This window comes from Canis lupus, chromosome 35 (assembly GCF_003254725.2).
Source record: "Canis lupus dingo isolate Sandy chromosome 35, ASM325472v2, whole genome shotgun sequence".
Classification (NCBI taxonomy): Eukaryota; Metazoa; Chordata; class Mammalia; order Carnivora; family Canidae; genus Canis; species Canis lupus.
Genome location: NC_064277.1, coordinates 13516708 through 13539399, shown reverse-complemented (window position 1 = coordinate 13539399; position 22692 = coordinate 13516708). Strand labels below are relative to the sequence as shown.

The window sequence follows — 22692 nt, the reverse complement described above, 5'->3', positions numbered from 1 at the left end:
TTTTTAATATGCTCAACCCTTTCCAAAGGAGAGCATATTAGAATTTTTTTTAAGATTTATTTATTTATTCATGATAAACACACAGAGAGAGGAGAGAGAGAGATGCAGAGACACAGGCAGAGGGAGAAGCAGGCTCCGTGCCAGGAGCCTGACACGGGACTTGATCCCGGGACCCCAGGATCGCGCCCTGGGCCAAAGGCAGGCGCCAAACCGCTGAGCCACCCAGGGATCTCCCTGCCTTTTTTTTTTTTTTTTTTTTGGAGTTCAATTTGCCAACATATAGCATGACACCCAGTGCTCATCCCAGCCAACCTGCTTTTATAGGTTAACCAATTAATGAATGTGGAAAACTGGAAATTTATCACCCCAACATCACTATGTGGTCTGTTAGCTGAAACATGTATTTATTTTTTGCTTTCTGGGTGACATGGAGACAAGCCTCCTGCTTATTCTGTTTTCTTCAATGGTTCTAGCCGTGTGCTGGTTAGGGTGTGTAATTAATTGCTTGTTGATCTGATTTGCTGGAAGTCCACAAGTCTGTAGTAGGACAGGAAGTTGAATTGGAAAGAATGGTGGACGGAGCCTTTGAAGATTCCAACCTAATCCAGGTTCTGTGAGCTGATGATATTATTGTATAAATTACTTCTCTCCAGACTTCAAATACCCCAAATGAAAAAAATAACCACACTGACATATTCCTCTCCCTCTACCCCGTGAGGAAGCTATAAAACCACTAAGGCAATAATAACATCCTAGCATCTTGTCTTTGTGTAACAGTTTGCAGTTTGTAAAGTACTACGGCATGTGTACCCTATCGCATTCAGCCCCCACAGCCACCCTATCAGATACAAGGCAGTGCATGGGTAGGCTCAGAGCCTTCCAAATCTTCAAGTTCCAGATCCTCTTTGCTAAACAATTCCTTCTTAAATTTCCCTCTCTTTTCACATGTTACCATAAGTAGCCAGGAGCAACCAAGCCACACCTTCAACACCCTGTCTAGAAATCTCCTCAGCTAAATATCCAAGTGTATTACGTACAAGTTCTGCCTTCCATAAAACTCTAGAGCCCAAGTCAGCCAAGTTCATTTCATGACAAGGATGGCCTTCCCAGTGCCTGATAACATACTCTGCATTTCCATCTGAGTCCTCAACAGAATCACTTTGGATATCTGTATTTCTACCACCAGTCTCTTCAAGGCAATCTAGGTTTTTCTAACATGTACCTCAAAATTCTTCTAGCCTCTACTCGTTATCCAAGTCCAAAGCCACAAGTCCAAAGCCACTTCCAAATTTTTTTTTTTTTTTTTTTTTTTGGTATTTGTTATAGCAGCTTCAGTCCCCAATACCAAAATCTAGATTACTTTGTTAGGACAGCCACAACAGAGTTATGTACCAGGCTGGGTGGCTCAAATAACAGATATTCATTTTCTCACAATTCTGGAGGCTCGAAATCCAAGTCAAGGTGTCAGCAGAGTGGGTTTTCTCTGAGGTTTCTCTCAGACAGCTGTCTTCTCCCTAGGTCCTCATGTGGTCTTCCCTCCATGTGTGTCTGTGTAGAAACTTCCTCTTCTTATAAGGACTCCAGTTACACGGGGCTAGAGCCTTTGCTAAAAACTTTATTTGAACTTAGTTACCCCATTAAAGACCTTACCACCACAAGCCTTACCAGTCACAATTTGAGATACTGAGGCATTAGATCTTCACTAGAGATTTTGAGGGAAAGACACAATTCAGCCCATAACAGAGAATAGACCCACAAATAAGAATTAAATAGCTGAGAATATTAACAGGCGTAGAACCTTAAAGTCACACGGCTTGTACACTCGAGACCCAGAGGTTCTGAGCTTTCTTGTTCAGTCTATTAAGGCAGGAAAAAAAGTATCGGAAGTGTGTGTCCCAAATAAGTAGACCCATGAATGGTTGTCAGGAAATCAGAGCAAAAGATAAGTTGTGGTCACAGAAAATGCCAATGATTTTGAAAGGGCGTCTACAAATCTGACAGATGAAAGCATTGTACCATGCTTCATGTCTTCTGCAAATTGTTTGAAAGGTTAAATCCGTGGCAGCGCTTTTCTTTTAAGGCTGAGCTCTTTCGGTAGCATTTTTAGAATGAAATGTTTTATCTGCCCCAGAATTATAATCCTAAAAAGTGATTAAGGAAGATCATATTTTCATCTCTACCCTTGGAATGGTGTAAATCTCTCCGAACAAAATTTGAAGCTAATCATACTCAGTGAATATAAGAACAGGCACCTTGGGCCAAGTAAGGGCCAGTTCAGTGATTATCAAGCCAACAAAATCCGTGGCAAGATCTGTTTGGCAGAGCATCAGCCTGAATCCTGACCTGGAATTCACTCAACTCTAACCACTTGCCTCAATTGCCAAAGTCACTGGCTTTGTCTCCATCCTAGAACAGATCATCAACTAATCATGCTGCTTGCTGCTTTGTAAACTGGGGATTAATTCTCTGAGGCTTAGGATCACATTTGAAATGCACTTTAAAATAGATATGTTTTGGGATGCCTGGGTGGCTCAGCCAGTTAAGCATCAGACTTCAGTTCAGGTCATGAGCTCAGGGTCCTGGGATCGAGCCCCATGTAGGGCTCCCTGCTCAGCAGGGAGTCTACTTCTCTCTCTGTCCCTCTGCCTCTCCCTCCCTTCTCATGCTCTGTCTCACTCTCGAATAAATAAATAAAATATTTTAAAAATGGATATAAAAAATAGATATATGTATATCTAAGGTAGGGGAAAAACATTTTTAAATGTTGCTCTTTGAGTATGAGCCTGTTCTTGGATTTTAAAAGGTGTGCTTTAAATCTAACACTTATAAGTGTATTTTTATGTTTGAAAAGAATCATTTTGCAGATAAAACAAACACAAAGGAGGCATCAAATTGTCTTTTAGATATGTCCTTGAAATCACTGGGGGTTCCAAGGAGAGAAAGATTTGGACATAGGTCTGAGCTATGTTCATCACAATGAACATGTGATTTCAAATCATGATGAACATAGTTCTTGAGACACAAATCCAGGTTCTTTGGTTTTTCCACTGAGACTTTATGACAATTGAGGGCAAGTTTGGGGCAAAACCAAACTAAGCAAGCTATAAATTGTCACTCATCTTGTGGGTCCAGAAAAAGAGGGAAATGGAATCATTTCCCTCTAAGGTCCTTTATGGGTTCAAAAATCAGGAGTCAATACACAGGTTTCTTCATTAGTTAGAACCAGGTAAAACCTCAAGACCTTTCATTTGAAGTCCCTCTACACAGGACAATAGTGTTTGTGGTGTCATGCAGCTCTGGGGAAGGAGACCAGATCTGACAGTTACAGTATTTCTCCCTAAGCTTGTCTTTGGTTCTATGATAATTAATTTAAAAGGACACTTCAGCACTTGTGCCAAATAATTGAAAAATTAGATTAAAAATTCATCCAGCTGGCTTCTCAACTTTCCTGACAAGTCATGATCAGAGCTGCCCTTTGGCGAGCAGCTTCTGTGCTGGACCCTCTTGGCAGGCCTCCAAGGGAAGACGGGCATGAGAGATAGAAGAAGTCGGATGGCTCTGCTGCTGCTGGGGCTAAATGATGCCAGTGCAGTGTTTGTGGCCCAGGTAGTGGCTCTTCAAAGCCTTTCTAGAGACTCCTGCAGCCCATATATCTATCTGAGAGTGAAATATTCCCAAAGTCTCCAAACTCCTTGCTTCCAATCTTGCTGCTCTATACACAGTAGCCAGAGTGATCCTTATAAAACATAAATGAGGTTATGACCACCCCTCCCCCAGTGTACCCCAGCACAGAAAAAAAACAAAACTCCAAATCCCTTTCGGAATTTTGATTTGGTTCCCATTACCTTAGTGGCCTCACCACTTGCCACTTTCTCACACTATCACTCTACAGCAATTTCACTGGCCTCCTAGTGAGGTTCCTGAAACACTCAAGTCATCCCCCTCCTCAAAGCCTCTACACATTCTTTTCCCTCATCCAAGAATGCTCTTCCTTCAGATACCCTGATACTTGGTCCGCCATTTCTTTCAGGTCTGTGATCACATGTAACCTTATCAGAGAGGTCCTTCTTCTCCCCCAACTCTATCCCATCATCATGCTTTCTTATTTGAAACCATCTCAAACCTAATGGCGAGTTGCAGAAAAAATACAAGGAATTTCTTTTCTCAAACTACTTGAGAATAAGTTGTCAACATGGTGCACCATCACCCTTAAATAATTGAGTTTGGAAGTCCTCCAACAAGAACATCCTCCCACACAACCATACTGCAGCCATCAAGATGGGCAAAATAACATTGATGCAGTGCCACTATCTAAGGTCGGACCTTAGACCCCAAGCAAGTTTCACCAACTGTTTCCACCACATCCTTTATAACCAAAGGATCCCGTATGGTGTCCAGACTTGTGGTTGCTTCTTCATTAGTCTCCTTCCACATGGAATAGTTCCCCAGTCCTTCAGGGACTTCCATCCATGCCTTGCCACTGAAGAGTACAGGCAATTAATTTTATAAGAATCTCCAATTGATTTGGGTTTGTCTGATGTTTCATCAGGATCAAGTCCAGGGTTATACCTATGGCAGGAATATCACAAAAATGAGGCCATGTGCAGAACCAGCTACATTATTTTCAAGGCTCAGTGCAAAATGAAATGAAATGAAAATAAGACCTCTTATTTAGAAATATTAAGAATTTCAAGATGGCGAGAGCAGAGTGTTCAGCCAAGTGTGCTGCCCACATCACACTATTGTCTTCATGTTGGGTCTGTCAGACAACAAATGACCCAGCTCCATTCATCGCTGATGGTGTTAATGTTAATCCTTCCATTCAGGTGGGTCATCCAGGCTTCTTCTCCACCATAAAGTTCATCTTCTTCCCTTTGTCATTAGGAAGTGTTGGGGGAAAGATACATTTAGTTCACTTACTTGTATCAATATGAACTCATGGTTTCCATTTTACTCCATGGTTTATAACTCATTACTATCATTATTAATTTTTTTAATTAGTGAATTGTGATTTTAAATTTTACCCACAGTTCACTTGGCTTTCTTTGGTTTTCTTTTCTGTTTGGTTGTCTTTTTTTGGTTCTATGAGTGTTAACACATGTATGAACAAGTCTACCCACCATCACAATCAGAATACAGAGCATGTTCCACAGCTCAAAAAGTTCCCTCCTGCTGCGCCTTTGTAGTCAACTCTCCCCCTCCTTCCAGCCCTTGGCAATCACTGAACTTTGCCCCTTAGAGTTTTGTCTTTTCTTGAATGTTACAAATATGGAATCATACTATGTATAACCTTTTGAGATTTGAGTCTTTCACTCAGCCTCATGCCTTTGCCATTCATTCATGCTGTTTCCTAAGTGAGTTTCCACTGTGTGGATGCATACACTTATTTGTCCTTTCACTCATGTATTATACTAAAATTTCAAATTAATTGAAAATATTCAAATTAATGGTGCTTTCTGTCTAGACTGGATCCTTACTGATAGAGAATATGAGTCCTGAGATTCTGCATTTCTTTTTTTTTTAGAGACAGAGTATGCATGCACAAGAAGGGAGAAGAGCAGAAGGAGAGAATCTCCAGCAGGCTCCAGGCCCAGAGTAGAACTCAACGTGGGGCTTGATCCCAGGACCCTGAGCTCATGATTCCAGCTGAAATCAAGAGTCAGCCACTTAACTAACTGAGCCACCCCAGTGCCCCTAGATTCTGCATTTCTAACAAGCTTCCAGGTGATGCTGGTGCTGCTGGTCCAGGGATCCCACCTGCAATAGGAAGGGTGTAGAGAGATCACAGTAACAACGCTGGTTGGGGAAGGGGAAGGGCAGAGGGCCAGGATGTGGATAGCAAAGGAGGGGTACAGTGGCAATGCAGGAAAGCCATAACGAGGGTCTGGATCAAGTCAGTGGCAGTGTGGGCTGGAAGAGGGAGATGGTAGGGATAGTCAGGGGACAGCCCCAACCAGCTTGAGGGGTGGAAACATTGTTCCCAAGAACACAGGAAAAGGAGTAGGAATGAGGGAGGGTGTCACCTCTAGTTTTTCAGCTTTAGACACATCAAGTGTAAAGAGAGAAGGCAGGACATCCATAGATCTGTTCAGTAAGAAGTTAGCCTTGAGAGTCTGGAGCTCAGGGGAGAGGGTGTCAGAGCTAAAGCCCCCAGTGGGTGTGGAATGTGATCACCCAGAGAAAAGAACAGAAGTGGGGGTGCAGACCTCATCCAGATGCCAGTTCCATCCATCCACTCTCTCTGGCTTCCCATTCCCCCCACCTCAGGCTGCCACCCTCTTTTTATCACGTTTATCTGCGGTTGGGCTCAGAGGCAAATCTTAAGCATTTCAGGGGCTTGCTCAGTGACAAAAGATGAGTGTCACTGTAAGCCTCCAACATCAGAGTGGACAGTGGCCTGGGTGGAAGAGTCTGATCTTGGCTCCACCTGCCAGAATACAAGCAAAATGCTGCTTATTTTATTTTGTTTTATTGTTTATTCCTCTATTTTAGACACAGAGTACACTAAAGCTCTTTTCTCCATTTCCTCTCAACACAGGTAACTTAAGCTCACATTTAAAAAATATTTTTATCACTAACTGAGTAAACTAAAGGAAATAATTACAGAAAAATGCATTTATTAACAGTAATCCAATTTCCAAAATTAAAGATTCTAATTCAAAGGACATCACACTCAAAAAAACAAAACAAAACAAAACAAAAAACCAGTGACAAGATTCCAAGGCTCAGATTCCCTTGTCCCAGGGATAGCATATTCCAGACAAAAGGGCTGGCACCAGTCTTTTGGTTTCTTCTATTCCAGCACTGGATTTCCATGGGGTGGAATTTTATTTCCCTCTATTACAACGAGTCTAATGGGACATTTTGTCTCCCTCTCAGGACCAGCGTAAAAGCTTTGTTAAAATGAAAACCTTTTCTTCACTATATGATTTTAAATTAAAAAGCATTATATTGGGTGTGGTCCCAATTTTGCAACCATGTTATATACTCACCAAAGAGTCTGGAAGATGACAATGGATATCTTTGATAGGGTGAATTATGGATGTTTCTCTTTTGTTTTCACTGATCTGTATTTCATTATTTTCTTCTGCAATGAATATGCTTTGCTTCTGTAAGAAAACATCAATGAAAGTTTGGAACTATTTGAAAATTCACACTGCTCAGATTTCAGGTAGGCACTTGGTACTCATTAATCAGCCGCTGGGCGAGTGAGGATAAATGAAGGTGGATGGATGCCAAAGGAGCGCTCTCATGCAGTGTGTCCCTGGTCATCTGATGGATGGCTGCCTTCTGTGCTTGCAGAGCAGTGACTTCAATACAGCACCAGGCTTGCCTTCTGTCGCTGACTCTCTGAACCCCTAAACAGATCACTCACAGAGGAAGAACATCTTAGACAGGAGCAGACGTGAGGGGTAAGTTGTTTGGCCTTCAAGAATCAAAGCAAGAGGGCAGCCCCAGTGGCGCAGCGGTTTAGCGCCGCCTGCAGCCCAGGGTGTGATCCTGGAGACCCTGGGATCGAGTCCCACATCGGGCTCCCTGCATGGAGCCTGCTTCTCCCTCTGCCTGTGTCTCTGTCTCTCTCTCTAGCTGTGTCTCTATGAATAAATAAATAAAGTCTTTAAAAAAAAAAAAAAAAAAAAAAGAATCAAAGCAAGAACTGGAAGACTCTACTCCTTATTAATTGCAGGGATAAAGGTGAGCATCTCCTGGTATAAACAACCTGTGGCAGCTGGTGAGACAAATCCCCAAAGACGAGACCCCTGCTAGCCAATTAGCAAGTGCTCACCTGAGAAGACATTCCATCTGGGGCCTTAAGGAAACTGCTGTTTTTTTTTTTTTTTAATTAGCTTTCTTATGAGTTATTTTCCAAACTGAACAAGGTAGGATCACATGGTGAGGGCCTGGTTTCCACATGCAAGCTGTGCCATCAGAGGAATGGTAGAAAATCACGCTGCAGCAGAGAAACAGGACGGATTGCAATAAGTATGGTATTTGCGAGTTCAAATATAGTTATTCTACATCTGATTGTATGATCTTGTAAAAAAAAAAAAAAAACACCAAAAACCCAAGAGCATGCTCTCTGATTATAGCAAATAGATATTCTTCCAAGTGTTTTCATTCATTCAACATGACATATCCCACTGAGCACGTGTTTATAGGTTCCACTTCAGCAGCCAAATGTCACAACATTTATGAGAAGAAACTAATCTTTCCCACATAAAGGGGAGTGGTATGGGGTAGGGGTGTGCTGGGGCTGCTTTGTACCTGCTCTTAAGAACCAGTTGTTAACATTTTCAGGATTTTTGCAAGCCAGCTGTTAAATACAGCCATTATTTAAAAATTATATAAGCTTACACCTAAATTATATTCAAAGTAAAGGTAATACATCCTCAAAATTCATCGCTCCTAATTATGTTATAACATTTTGCTATTATCTATGCTCTCAAGCTTATTTTCTACCATAGCACCTGTATTGTGGAAACACTACATAATGAGATGCTGCTGCACATCTCTGTGCTCAGGGATGTCATGTTAGGAGCATGAAATCAGCCATAGTGGGAATAATTACACCACAGAAATTGGCAAACACTACACATCAGGGCTTGAGTTATCTTTTTTGTTGCCTGTCTAGACTTAAGAAGGAGAAGGAGAAGATTTTAGTGATGTAGATTAAACAAAAGTACGTGTCACATCTGTAGCTGCCACATTGTGAATAACAAAAAACTGAGGAAATATTCTTCTAGTATTTAAGATCTGATTCAGTGAAGAAGTCACATATTGATGAAAGAAGGAGTTTCTTACTTAGGTCTTCATTTTCTCCCTTTTGTCTCATTCAAAATAAACAAAAAGACCCACCAACTTTCATGTTTAGATTACATTCATTTGTCAATGCTTTAAGTGACTGTGCTGAACTGGATAGTAATCTAACATTTATTTGTAGTCTAATTTTCTCAGATTATGGTCTCCTTGTGATCAAAGGTTGCTGTGGATACAAAAGTCCAGCAGAAATACATTCTGTATTAATTATCATTCTGTATCAAATATGGAATTTACAATAAAGAATGCTATATATTTTATCAGCAAGAGCAAGGATAAAACCTCATGACCATTTCAATAGATGCAGAAAAGCGTTTGATAAAGTACAACATCCATTCATGATAAAAAAAAAAAAACCCTCAACAAAGCAGATTTAGAGGGACCATACCTCAACATAATAAAGGACTTATGTGAAAAACCCACAGCCAACTCATATTCAATGGTGAAAAACTAAGAGTTTTTCCCCTAAGGTCAAGAACAAGACAAGAATGTCCACTCTCACTACTTTTATTCAATGTAGTACTGGAAGCCCTAGCCACAACAGTCAGACAACAAAAAGAAATAAAAGGCATCCAAATTGGTAAGGAAGAAGTAAAACTCTTGCTGTTTACAAATGACATGATACTATATATAGAAAACCCTAAAGACTCCATCAAAAAAACACTAGAACAGATAAATGAATTCAGTGAAGTTACAGGATACAAAAAATCAATGTAAAGTACAGAAATCCACTGCATTTCTATATCTAAAAATGAAGCAGCAAGAAAGAGAAATTAAGAAAACAATCCTATTTGCAATTGCACCAAAAATAATAAAATACCCAGAAATAAATTTAACTAAAGAGACGAAAGACCTGTACTTAGAAAACTATACAACACTGATGAAGGAAATTCAAGACAATGTAAAGAAATAGAAAGACATTGCATAGTCATGGATTGGAAGAACAAATATTGTCAAAATATCCATATTACTCAAAGCAATGTACAGATTTAACGCAATCTCTATCAAAATATGCAATCTCTATCAAAATACCAACAGCATTTTTCACAAAACGAGAACAAACAATCCTAAAATATGTATGGAACCACAAAAGACTTTGAACAGCCAAAGCAGTCTTGAAAAAGAAGAACAAAACTATAGGTATCACAATCCCAGATTTCAAGATATACTAAAAAGCTATGGTAATCAAAACAGTTTGGTACTGGCACAAAAATAGATACATGGATCAATAGAATAAAATAGAAAGCCAGAAATAAGCCCGTGATTATTTGGTCAATTAATCTCTGACAAAGGAGGCAAGAATAGGCAATGGGAAAAAGTCTCCTCAACAAATGATGTTGGGAGGGGGTTGGGGGAGGGGGAAATAGGTGAAGGAGGTTAAGAGGACATTGATTAGGATGAGCACTGACTCAAGTGTAGAATTGTTAAATCACTGTATTGCACACCTGAAACTAATATGCTGCATGTTAATTATGCTGGAATTTAAAAAATTTTTAAAGAGTGCTTTATATTTTATAATTTGTAAATTACGTGCTATATATCCTTTATATCAGTAAAAACTTATAATAAATTTATGTGCACGCTTTTTTCTGGACAGCCACTTGATGGGCATCTATCAGTGTACCACTTTGTGTGGAGCTCCAATAAAGGCAAAGTAAACCCATTATCCCAACCTCACCTATGTATCAACCCCCAAAATAAAAATGACTTAACATATCCTGAAAGTTTCTGGAATTATTAAAAATATGAGACAACTGTCTTAGATAGGATGAGCTATATCAAGGCATACTGTAGGCTGGTTCAATCAGTCCCTTTCAAGGCTTCAATAATAGAGTGTAAGAAGAAATACTCCCTTTTGTCCACAATGACTTAATTTCTCCCACCTCTTCCATTCATGTAAACTGGTGTTCTAGAATCTGAAATCTTCCTTAGGTTAAGCATTCCTGAAAATCTCCCATTACTATGTATCTAGTGACAACATCAGTGCATTAGCGTTAATGCTATAAATAGAATAATCAGACTTATTTGGGGGATGCTGAGGAATGTGTCAGAGGAATGTGTCCTTGGTTGGATAGTTGAGTAACAAGATGGAAAAATCCAACAGCACAGAAGACATGGTACTAGCTGTTGCCTCACCGACCAGTTCTATGATCACAAGGAAGTCACCAGTGTGCGTAACTTGGCCTCCTACCAGAGGGTAAACTCCTATAGGCAGGGACTGACTCTGTTCGCTGCTTTCCCCAGAGCCTCCTACAGCACCTGGCACATGGTAGGAATTCAATTAACGTTTGCTAAACAAACTGGAGGATGAGAAATACAAATTCTGCCTTTGGCAGTTGTTGTGGGGATTCAATCAATCTGAATGTATGTAAACTGTTTCGTAAACTCACAGCCGCTTAAATGATTATGTTAGTAGGTTAGTAGGTGCCCCCACTAAAGATCTGCTGTTTGGCTGTCATTGCCCTGCTCCCCACTTTGATTTCCCCTCTCTGACCAGGATAATCTCCACAGACACAATCCCCACTGAGTCCCCAAAGCATCTTGAACAGACCCTGAGCACAGAAGGTTCACACTGCCCTGGAATAGCTGGTTTTACTCTTCGACCATTATCACCAAACTGTGAGCTCCTTTGAGGCAAGAACTCTGGTTTATTCATCTCAGTATCCTCATCTTGTCGGATGTAGCCAGCACTAGCTGTGTGCTCCAAGAAGAATGAATGAAAGGCATGTACACTGTATTTGATCCATTGAATTCATTTTCATCCAGAATGTGTGTCAGACCAGTAGGGACAGATGAGCTGTGCTACCCGTCCTCAGAGTTCGGAGGCTGCCCCCAGGACAAAGAAGGGATGTGGGACGTGTGTCCAGCAGACCAATGAACCAGCTCTGCAGTGTGCGTTATGTGAGTTAAACCAGCTTTTGTGGGCTAGTGTTGGAATCTAACCATCATGCTTTAAACAAGTTTTTCCAGGCATTTAAAAAAATAGCCCATGTGGACAAGAATGCCCACTTTACTAAATAAAACAACAAAATTAAAAATACATGCTATCCCATCCTATCAGCCAGCCCCAAATATGCCCTCATTGATATTGGTCGGTTTTGAGTGGTTTGAATCCTGCTACCCACCCTCCCCAACCCCCCACCAAACACTCATATTTCACTTCTCCGTGGACTGGAGTCTATGTTGAGTTAATTAAATAGTAGCACAGCAGAAAGAAATCAATTTGAATTCAAGGCAGCAGGGTTTGTGGGAAGTATTTCTCTCACTGAATTCACCCTGCCAAGTCATAAAAACACATCTGAGGTTCCGCTGGTGTTTTGGCAGGAGCAGGACAGGGTGTGCAAGAGAGTCACAAGGGCCCCAGCTGGGACAGGGAGTGACACTCTTTCCCCACTCAGGAGTCCCCGCCCCTGGTCCCACTCCTCACTTTCTCCTTTTGTCCTTTCCTGTTTGCTGGGCTCACCTGGTGAAGTGTGTCCTGAAGTGTGTACATGCGGTGGGGAGCAGGCCACCTGCTGCAGTGGCCCCCACACAGAGGACCGGTTGGCTTTAATTATTTGCATTAACTTCGCAGAGCAACAGAGATGTCTGCCAAACACATAAAAGGCAGAGCCCGTAATTAATCTTCACGGAGTGTCCAATTCTTGGCAAGCTTAATGAGCTGATGTTCACCTTGCAAGTCAGCACGGCACTCTCTCATTCCCCCACACATCAAGTAAATGTACATGAACCCAAGGTGGGGCACGCTAGCATAACCCATAGCTCACTGTGCGGGATCATGAGTACAAGGATGGGAAGCCCCCAGGGTCCCCTGCACAGGTGCAGCGACAGCAGGAAGGCTGCTAACTGAACAGGCAATGGTTGCATCTTTTTAATTGTGTGGCAGAGCCATTGCCTGCCTGACCAGCAGAGCAACTGCACAGACAGTTGTTTTGCTTTAGCAAAACGGAGTCTTTTCGGATTGACAAGAAAGGGAACATCTTCTAATCTTTGCAGATGCTTGCTGAACCCTCAGCAATATACGTAAGGAAGGCTGCATTTTGCAGCTGCAAAAGGAAAGATGCACTCCCAGAGAGTGTGGGGGGGTGTGCCCAAAGTCCTGCTCGGGAGCAGCTTGGTGCCCACCTGCGTGAGCAAAGGTGAACTGAAGTGCGTGTGGGTTGGTCAGGGCAGGGGAGTGGGGTGGGGGTTCCAGTTCCCAAGCTTGATGCTTCATACTGGATAATCTATTGGGTTCCTGACACCCTTGGTCCAAAGACACCACCCCAATCCTCCTGTTGGCAGCAGATGGATCAAGGTGCTTCCCAAGCCTGGCCAGGTGGGAAGTGGTCTTTAAAGTGTTTCATTTCACTTGCTCAGTTTATTTCAGTACCCATCATTCATCGGCCTGGCCCTGCTGCTGGTTGGGAATTCAGCTGTCCTCTGCCACCCACTCTCCATGTCCAGCAGTCTGGCCACGGTGCCAGCAAGCAGGACAGAGGAACAGGCACCTTTAAGAGAATCTGTGCTGCATTTGGTAAGAATCACTCTCCCTTGGGGTGCCTGGCTGGCTCAGTCGGTGGGGCCTGCAACTCTTGATCTCCAGGTTGTAAGTTCGAGCTCCATGTTGGGTGTAGAGATTGCTTTAAAAAAAAAAGTCTTTAAAAAAAGGAATAACTCTCCCTTGTATGTGCATATATAAATATGTAATGTGAGTATAGACGAGGACAGAGAAGGCTTCCTGTTCTAGCATTTGAGGCTAATCCCAAGCCCCATCTGGGACCAGATAGGAAATCATGGGTTCAGAAGTCAACATTGGACTTATGGGGCATGCCCTTGAGAAGACTGGATCGGCGAGAAACCCCAAAGTTGCACTGTGCTGCTCTGTGTATGTAGAAGGTACGACACAGCATTGGGTTAACACTGGAAGTTGAGAAAAAGATCAGAAGGTGCTGGGGAGAAGTTCAAAAAACAATGCTCTCTGTCTGAAACGCTCACTGGCCTGTGTCAGCCTAACCAATTCTTCCTTCAAAGCTCAGGTCACAATGTCCTCCTTACTGTAGATTTCCCTGCCCCCATCTAACCTCCCCCTTGCCCCTCTCACAGATTCCTGACACTTTTCTGTGTTCTTAGAACAGAAATGGCCATGGCCTTCCCAGCCTCTGATACAAAATAATTACCAAAAATACCCGAGTTTTAATAGTTTGTTAACAACCTGCTGACCCAGGTCCTAAATTCACCCTCAAATTACCCCCAGTTATTCTCGTGGGCCCCACCACAGGTTACCATAAAGGCACTCAGCAACACCTTCATGGTTGAACTTCGGTCTTGGTCTTCACCTGGAGAAATGGGAGCCCCGATCTGCTTGAGGAAAGCACCCCTCTTCTGCCCAGCAGATGCCCTTGTGAAAACTCATTCATTTTGGGTCCCTCTGCTTCATTGGGCTTCTCTGGCCTGTGAAGGAGCACAGGGAAAGAGCTCTCCCTCCATTCTGTGCCTTATTTCAGAACCCGAGCCAAGACACACTCTGTGTGCACCCCAAGTCTACAGAGGCCCCTTTTCACCTTCTGTTGTTCTCCCCGTTTATAGATCCAGCGTCTCAGCCCAGATGGGATAAGGGTGCCATGCAATCCCCTCCATGCTCCTGCCTTTCTCTTCAATATCCTAGGGACCAAGCATAAGCCTTTCCTCCTCCTTCCAGTTAAAAACCAAAACCAAAACCAAAAACCAAAAACACACAAAAGCAACCAGGCTGATGAACTGATGCAAATTAATCACCTGGGCAGGGGAGGCAACAGGCTTTGTTGGTACACGTCTGCTCAGACTGAACTGGGAATACCAGAGACACACACCTTTGCACAAATGGAAAGGACTCGTTACATTTTTGTGATTGTGTCTTCACAGCCAGACTGTACTCCTTGCGAGCGGGGCTCCCAGACTCTTCACCTTTATGTTTTACACCCTTGATCTGTAAAAACAGTAACTGCTGTTTACTGGGTGCTTCTTGTGGATGGACCAGTGCACGCTGGAACTTGTCTGATAAGCGTCCATGGTCCTAAATAAAAACTGTTTGCATTAAAAGCTAAGAAAGATGAACAATTAACCTTTAACTTCTTTCTCTAGTCCCCATATGAATTACCAAACCTCCCACAAGATCAAAACAGGTACGTGAAAGTCCAGGACATGACACAAAGATGAGGGTGTGGTGGTAGGGTAGAGTATAGTGAGCAAGGAGCCTTCCTTCTTCCTCTGTAGGGTTCAAAATATTTCTTCATTTGATCATTCTCCCTAAAGAAGCTGACCTATTATCTCGATTTCATCTCAAAGCCCTAAAGATTGGGAATGAAATGTACAGAAGCATTCATTACGAGCTTGACCACGATAGAGAACTTGTAAGGTGGATTATTTGGGCATGGGATTTGAGGATTAGTCAATTCTACCCTCTGCAGGATGATAGAACATATGAAGTTTTACTCTATATTTGATTAAAATGTTTGCCAGGCTTCCATAACTGACGTTCTTGATTTGGTTTTCTATTTTGGTGATAGTCTTGGCATAGACTGCACCTACCATTATTACCATTAATAAGGGAGAAGTAACTTCTGTGATCTTCTGGCGCCATGAAATTTTATGTTAGAAGTCTACGATAACTCAGTCCAAGTATCCCTCTGATGGCTCAGCTCCCCAATCCCATGATGTGGATGGTTGCGTCCAACTCACCAGGCGCTTATTAAAGAATAGAGATTCCTGGTACATCCTCCTGTAGATCCTGAATTATTCTATCTGGGAAGGGTCTCAGGAAAACGAGTTTTTAAAACAACCCAGGTTTGAGAATCATTACAATTGATAACGTCTCTTGACAGAAGTTTCTCAAGGCTATGATTAAATGCCTGTGAGGATGCTTAAAATAGCCCAAAACCATTCCAGACAATTCTGAGAATTTTGTCGAGCCAAAATTCTTTCCCTGTGCCTTCTACTAATCGATATGTTCTTTGGAAACAAGTTGAACCAGTGCAATCTTTCTTCCACCTGACAGATCCTCAAATACTAAAGATAAGTAGGAATGAGTCGATCTTCTCCAGATTATAACACACTAGTTGTGTTGACAGCTCTTCCTACAACCATAGTCCCTTTGGTACAATTCTTCTAGATTGCAGGCCTCCAGCAGGGCAGGCCATGTACTATACGACCTTTCATCACAGCACAGTTCCAAGATACACTTGGGAATCATTCATGTATTCAACTAATATTTGTAGACCACCTACTATGTACTAGGGATCCTCCTAGGCCCAAGAGGACAGCCATAAATCAAAGTCCCCAATCTCCTAACACTTTACTTCTAGTCAGGGAGACAGACGAAAGGCAGATAAAATAGGTACAGATAAGACGGGATAAGTGCTGAGAAGAGAATTAGGCAAGGTAAGGAGATAATGTAAAGAGTAGAGGGTGCATTTAATAAAAATGTGTGAATTTGAAATTTTGGTCCAGACGTATGAAATGCACCAGATGAATATTTGTGAATACAGATCATTATTCTTAGATCCTGAGGGAAGGCACGAGAACAATCTATATTCCAGCCAATAGAGGGCAGCTGAGTGCAAGACATATTGCCACCAGCTGAGCTGAGTAGAGCATCTTCCTGGGCCACAGGGACACATCCCAGTCATTGTCCAGTGAGCAGCACATTAACCCCCAGCCAGGAGAATCTCCTTAATATTTCTTATGATTAAATGTTCACCAGGTTGCAAGAGTAATTCTACTATACTGAGAATTTTCTTTCCTTCCTTGCACAGAACCAGTAGTCCTGCTTAAAGGGACGACAGAGTTCAATTTTGGAACGCTCCCCCCCCCCCCCCCCAAAAAAAATCCTTTCTTTCCAGGACTTTCCTGTGAGGTTGAATTAGTGAGCGACTCACACAGAAATAAGGATTCAGTTCCTTCTCACAGACTAAAGATGCTCTATTTGGAATGTCCGCATGACTACCTCCTCGATGAACCAGGCCTGGAGTCATGAAGGAGTCAGTTGCTTTGACACAATGTAGGTCCCGACACAGCAGCCATTGGGAGAAGAGAAACTAGAAAAAAATACTGGGGCTTTGGAGGAAGGGAGCCAAGAGGAATAATGTTATATTCTTATCGCCTCCGACTTACAGCAGTGACCCCCTGGTTAAAATATCCTGGAACTCAGAGTTGGTATCCAGTCGCACCTGACTCAGTCAGCATGAACAAGGTTTCAGGAAAACTCAAGACCCACAAAATCACCACCTGTGGAAGTGGACCATGCCTCCATGCACCCCCATCGTGTCTAGCACACAGAGGAAAAACCCATACCCTATGTTTTACTGCAAGGCAGAAGGTGGGCATCTGATGCACGTTCTCTGAACTGACGTGCCCTTTTCCTGGAGTTGACTGAGTTAACAGCTCAAGTGGCTCAGCCTCTGCAAATCTCTCCCAGAGACATGGGTGCTACCCACTGGCCTCACCTGACTGCAGGTGTTGGGTGGAAAAAACATACATCCAACACTGAAGCATGATAATCATTTTAACAATCACTACCAGTTAGGGAGCACTTCCTGTGTACTATGAGCTATAGTAGTCACACATTATCCTACCTACCCCCACCCCCAACTACCACCATCACCACCAGTCAAACAATCACATAGACGAGGTGCCTTGGTGGCTCAGTCGGTTGAGCAGCCAACTCTTGATTTTGGCTCAGATCATGATCTCAGGGTTGTGAGATGGGGCCCCATACCGGACACCACACTTAGCAGGGAGTCTGCTTGAGATTCTCTCTCTTGCTTTGCCCGTCTCTATATTAATTAACTAATTACAATCTTCTCTAAAATAATGATATAGACATTCACACCCATTTTAAAATAATAAAGGTTCAGAAAGTTTTGGTAAGTGGGTGGCTCAGCAACAGAGCTCAGGTTTCAGGCTCTCCATAAAGAGCTATAAACCAGGGCAACTGGGGGGCTCGGTGGTTGAGCCTCTGCCTTTGACTCAGGGCATGATCCTGGGGTCCTGAGATCGAGTCCCACATCAGGGTTCCAGCAGGGAGCCTGCTTCTCCCTCTGCCTATGTCTTTGTCTCTCTCCCTGTCTCTCATGAATAAATAAATAAAACTTTTTTTTAAGCTATAAACCCTAGACCCAAATTGCTACCTTATTTTGTATTTGTTGGAATTTTTAGGGCAAAAATTTTTTGAGATATATAGCATCTGTGCAACAGGAACAGCCTTATAACCTGACAGTCGTGGCTCAGAGCTGAGGAGGGGAGACCCAGTGGAGTGGCCCAGCCCCGTGGAGAAGAAGAAAAAGGACAAATGAACTGTTATTTTCTCTCTTATGCTTTTATTCATCCACACAGTGCACCCATTACTAAAATACTTCATGTAAGAATGGCACTCCGTGGAACAGCGGAGCATTTTATTTCATTGTTTTCTTGTCCTTTCTGAACTATAGGACATCCATTTTTTGATCTGAAAAAAAAAAAAAAAAGACTTTATATTTCTCAGGCCCAAAAGGCCAAGCACGAAAGGCCACTGGTGTGGATGAGCACCGGGTGGGTTAGGAGGTGGGTATTTACACGACAGAGGAGTGACGCAGTTTCAGGGGTACCCTATCCCATCTCCCCAACATCCTGCATCCAGACCCTGCATCCACACTTGAGAAGGCTATTTTGGACCAGGTGCAGAGACAGAAGCTTTTTTGGTCCCCAGGGACATCTCGGGTGCAAGTGGAGGGCGTCCCCAGGAGCCGCTGGGGAGGACCTCTGCAGCTGGCACAGTGGGGCCCCCTCTGGAGGACAGGAGAGGGCCGGGCTGACTGTCCTGGCTTCCTTGGAAGGAATCATGGGTAACCAGGGCAGGATTTATTCCCCAGGTGCACAAAGCCCTTTCCACTTTGGCGGCCAACCAACACGGATGTGCTCACGTTCGGAGCTTTGTGAGAAGACAGCAGACGTTTCCTCTCTGAGGCTCACCGCCACCCTCCCCACTGACAGCCCCATGGAACTCTGCACTTGCACAACTACTTTCACACCCCTCATTGGCTCTTTAAGTTAGATCAATGAGCCAGTTGAGCAAAAACAAAATAATTCTTTTCTCAAAAAGAACTGTGAATGAGCTAGTGGTTGCTGTTCAGTAGGGCTTCACGCTGTTCATTAGGCCCATGTCATCAGTGTCACCTGTGCCAGCGGCCTTTCACGGTCCTCGTGCTCCCTTGGGGACAGACAAAACCTGAAAGAAAATGCACGTAGAGAACCAAGTCTGGCTCAGTGTCACTAGCACGGATGTGCTGCAGATTCCTGGTGGATCACTGGGTCTACCTGCAGCACCCAGTTTTGGGTGAGCGTTCTTGGAGGGCCATCCTCAACGAGGGCCAGCCATGGAGCAGGACGTAGAATCTGCCTTTGTGGGGGCACCTGGGTGGCTTCATGGTTGAGCGTCTGCCTTCAGCTCAGGGCGTGATCCTGGGGTCCTGGGATCGAGTCCCGCCCTGGGATCCCCGTAGGGAGCCTGCTTCTCCCTCTGCCTGTGTCTCTGCCTCTCTGTGTGTCTCTCATGAATAAATAAATAAAATCTTTTAAAAAAAAATCTGCCTTCATTCTCTGCAAGAAAACAACCCCAATTACACAGTATATGGGGAGGCCTAGCGCAGAAGCTTTGGTAAAGAGGGGGCTCTGCTGCAGGCCACACCTCGGGACTGGGCCGCAGGTGCTGGAGAGCATCTCCCCAGAGGCCTCGTGGCCACCACGCTTCCCCAGCCTCTGGCCCCCTGGGTCCCTCCCTCCCACTCTCTTAACATCGTGTCCTTTTCTGTTCCAAGTCTTGCCCTTTGCTCCTGCCTTCCCACAGCCTTGTCTGCTCACATGCATGCGTTCATTCCCATTTACCGAGCTGCTGCATGCATCACACACGGTTCTAGGAGCCGGAGGGAGAGCGAGGAGGGCAACAGAGCCCACGCCCTGCTGTGCTTTCCATGCTAGCCAGACACAGAGAAGGTCAACAGACACGCACATCACAACAATACTGCTCCGTCGTTTGTGGTGTTGTGAAGAGAGATCAAATGGAAATAGGTTAAGATGAGATGGAAAGGGGAGATTTGGGATCAGGCAACTGTTTCTCAGTCGGAGAGTCCGCCTCCCACGGGACATGTCACAATGCCTGGAAACACTTTCTATTGTCAGCAGTGAGAAGGTGCTGCTGGCAGCAGGTGGGGAGAGTCCAGGGATGCTGAGCATCCTACGGTTCACAGGAAAGCCCCCCACAGCACAGGACGATCTGGTCCCAAATGTCACTAGTGCTGACCTTGAGAAGCGCTTGAGACCGGGCACTGTTCAAAGAGGAGGCAAAAGCCACACAGTATGTAGGTTCTGAAGATCCCAGGGGCAGCAGCGGTCACTGGGGTGGACCACCCAAGGGAGCACTTACCCCCACACCTCAGATCTGCACTTCCTTGGAGAGGCAGGGGCTAGGGTTCAATGACTCGCTGAGAAGTTCAAAGGTAAAGCCTAAGCTTGACCTTGAGTGCCCATCACCGTGCTCACTACCCACAGCCTCTCCTTCCAAGGCAGCAGCTGGGGATTATAAGCAACGTTTATCTTCCTGATGCTTCCACAACTTTAATTTTGGTTGGTGTTTGATTGAATGTACACCTTTTTTGCTAAAGATTTGCACAAAATCAAATACAACATATGGATATGTGGCCTCTGACTTCAAGGAACTTAAAAACATCCACCCAAATGAATATTCGCAACAACAATATCTTTATAAGCATAGAAGGAGGAAAAAAATTTTCACCTTTGCCCCTGTCCCACTTCAGTTACTTATTGCCTCAAAATTGTTAAGTAGAAGAGTCCCTGAAGACCGAGTTCTAACCACCCATTCTGTAGATGAGGAAAATGAGGCCCAGGGAGCCTTGGTGACAGCAGCATCAGGAGCTTCCATGGACAGTGAGGAGAGGGCTGACTACAGGACAACTTCTAGAAGGGTGAGAGTCAGAGGTGAAGGAGTCCAAGCAGCTCCCCTTCAAGGGCTCAGAGACGTCCCTGTGGTAGAACACCTTGACTTCTTATTTCTGTGTGTGTGTGTGTGTGTGTGTTTCTTTATTCTCTTCTTCTCCCACTGAAGTACATGTCCTATGAGCCCAGGCTCTGTGTATCTGTTTGTCTCCATGGCTCCAGGCCCTAATCCCTCGGGGCACCAAGCAGCTCAGCAAACACTGTAGAACTCATCACCTCTGCATTGTAGTCAAGTGGTCCCTTGGTAGCTCAGAGGCTGTAATGAGAGCCCTATCTCTGCCTCTTAGGCTTACTCAGGTAGAAATCCCCACTACAGTTATTTATTTATTTATTTATTTATTTATTTATTTATTTATTTAAGAGAGGGAGAGAGAGAGAGAGAGAGATGCAGAGACACAGGAGGAGGAAGAAGCAGGCTCCATGCAGGGAGCCCGACATGGGACTTGATCCTGAGACTCCAGGATCGTGCCCTGGGCCAAAGGCAGGCGCTAAACCACTGAGTCACCCAGGGATCCCCCACCCCCACTACAGTTAAAACGCAAACACAATCACACTCAGCAACCACCTGTTTTTATTATTGTCTTTATGGGCAACAATGATCATTTTTAAGCTATTTATTTATTTATTTATTTATTTATTTATTTATTTATTTAAGAGAGAGAGAGAGCGAGCATGTACACGTGTGTGCAGGGAGAGAGACATGGGGAAAAGGGAGAGAATCTCAAGTAGACTCTCACTGAGCTCGAAGCCCAACATGGGGCTCGATCTCACGACCCTGAGATCATGACCTGAGCCAAAATCAAGAGTCAGATGCTCAATCAACTGAGCCCCCCTGGTGCCCCAACAATGCTATTTTTAAAAGTGTATAGAAATCAATAGTAAACAGGGGCCGTATATATATTATTGGATAGTTTTCAATGTATTTGCAATACATTTTTAATTATGAACATTATATTTTCAATTGCCTTCTTTGTTGGGTGTTTTGGCTCCTCTCAAAGGGCTGGGCTGAACCAAGGTAGGGTCAATGCTCGAGGGGACAGGATTGGATTGGAAAGGTCTTGGGACCAAATATCACCAGAATGGTGTACACTCAGGCAACCTGAAAGTGCAGGCAGGATAGAGCCAATGTTGCTCTTAGAGAATCCAAGTACACGCCAGAGACCACACAGCACTTTGCAGCAGATCCACAAAAAGAAGAAAGGATGGAAATCAGAAAACAACGGACCACTGGCTGTGATTAAAAGAGTCCAACTAAGGTGTCACAATTCAGGAGCGGGGGGTGGGGGGGGTGGGGTGGGGGGTGGGATCAGCATGAATTTGTCAAGGTGGGAAAGTGGTGTCTTCATGTGGTGTCCGTACCAGACGTGAGCAGAAGGAGAGTTTGATGTTGCTTACAGAGTGGGCACCAGGGGGTCCCTCCCACTCAGAGGCCCTGGGTAAACAGGATGGGGAAGAGATTTGGTAGGGGACGGAGTCCAATAGGAACATGCACCATTTTTCTCCGCAGGCTTGTCATCACTTGCTTTCAATCCTACAAAGAGTTTTAATGTGGGGTGAGAAGCAGTGTAAACATTTAATAAATGTTGGGTCCTTGCCATTTGTAATTTTTTTTAGATTTTATTTATTTATTCATGCCAGACTCAGAGAGAGAGGCAGAGACATAGGCAGAGGGAGAAGCAAGCTCCCTGCAGGAAGCCTGATACGGAACTCGATCCCAGGACCCCAGGATCATGACCTGAGCTGAAGGTAGACGCTCAACCAATGAGGCACCCAGGTGTCCCATATAGGTAATTATACAAAAGCAAAAGTCATTTTTCTGGAGAAAAATGGCAACTTTATATAAAATGGGCAGTCTAAATAACATCTTAA

The 22692-nt window shown here is 43.8% G+C and overlaps 1 long non-coding RNA gene across 1 annotated transcript; it reads right to left on the bottom strand.

Annotated features, from left to right (window-relative positions):
* Positions 1-1340: 1340 nt before the first annotated feature.
* LOC112659841 (uncharacterized) lies at positions 1341-12401 on the bottom strand. The gene is made up of 4 exons (XR_003136544.3): positions 12281-12401; positions 7787-7951; positions 6993-7109; positions 1341-4569 (listed from the first exon to the last, which is right to left on the bottom strand). It is a non-coding gene; the product is annotated as an uncharacterized LOC112659841 (long non-coding RNA).
* Positions 12402-22692: the final 10291 nt, after the last annotated feature.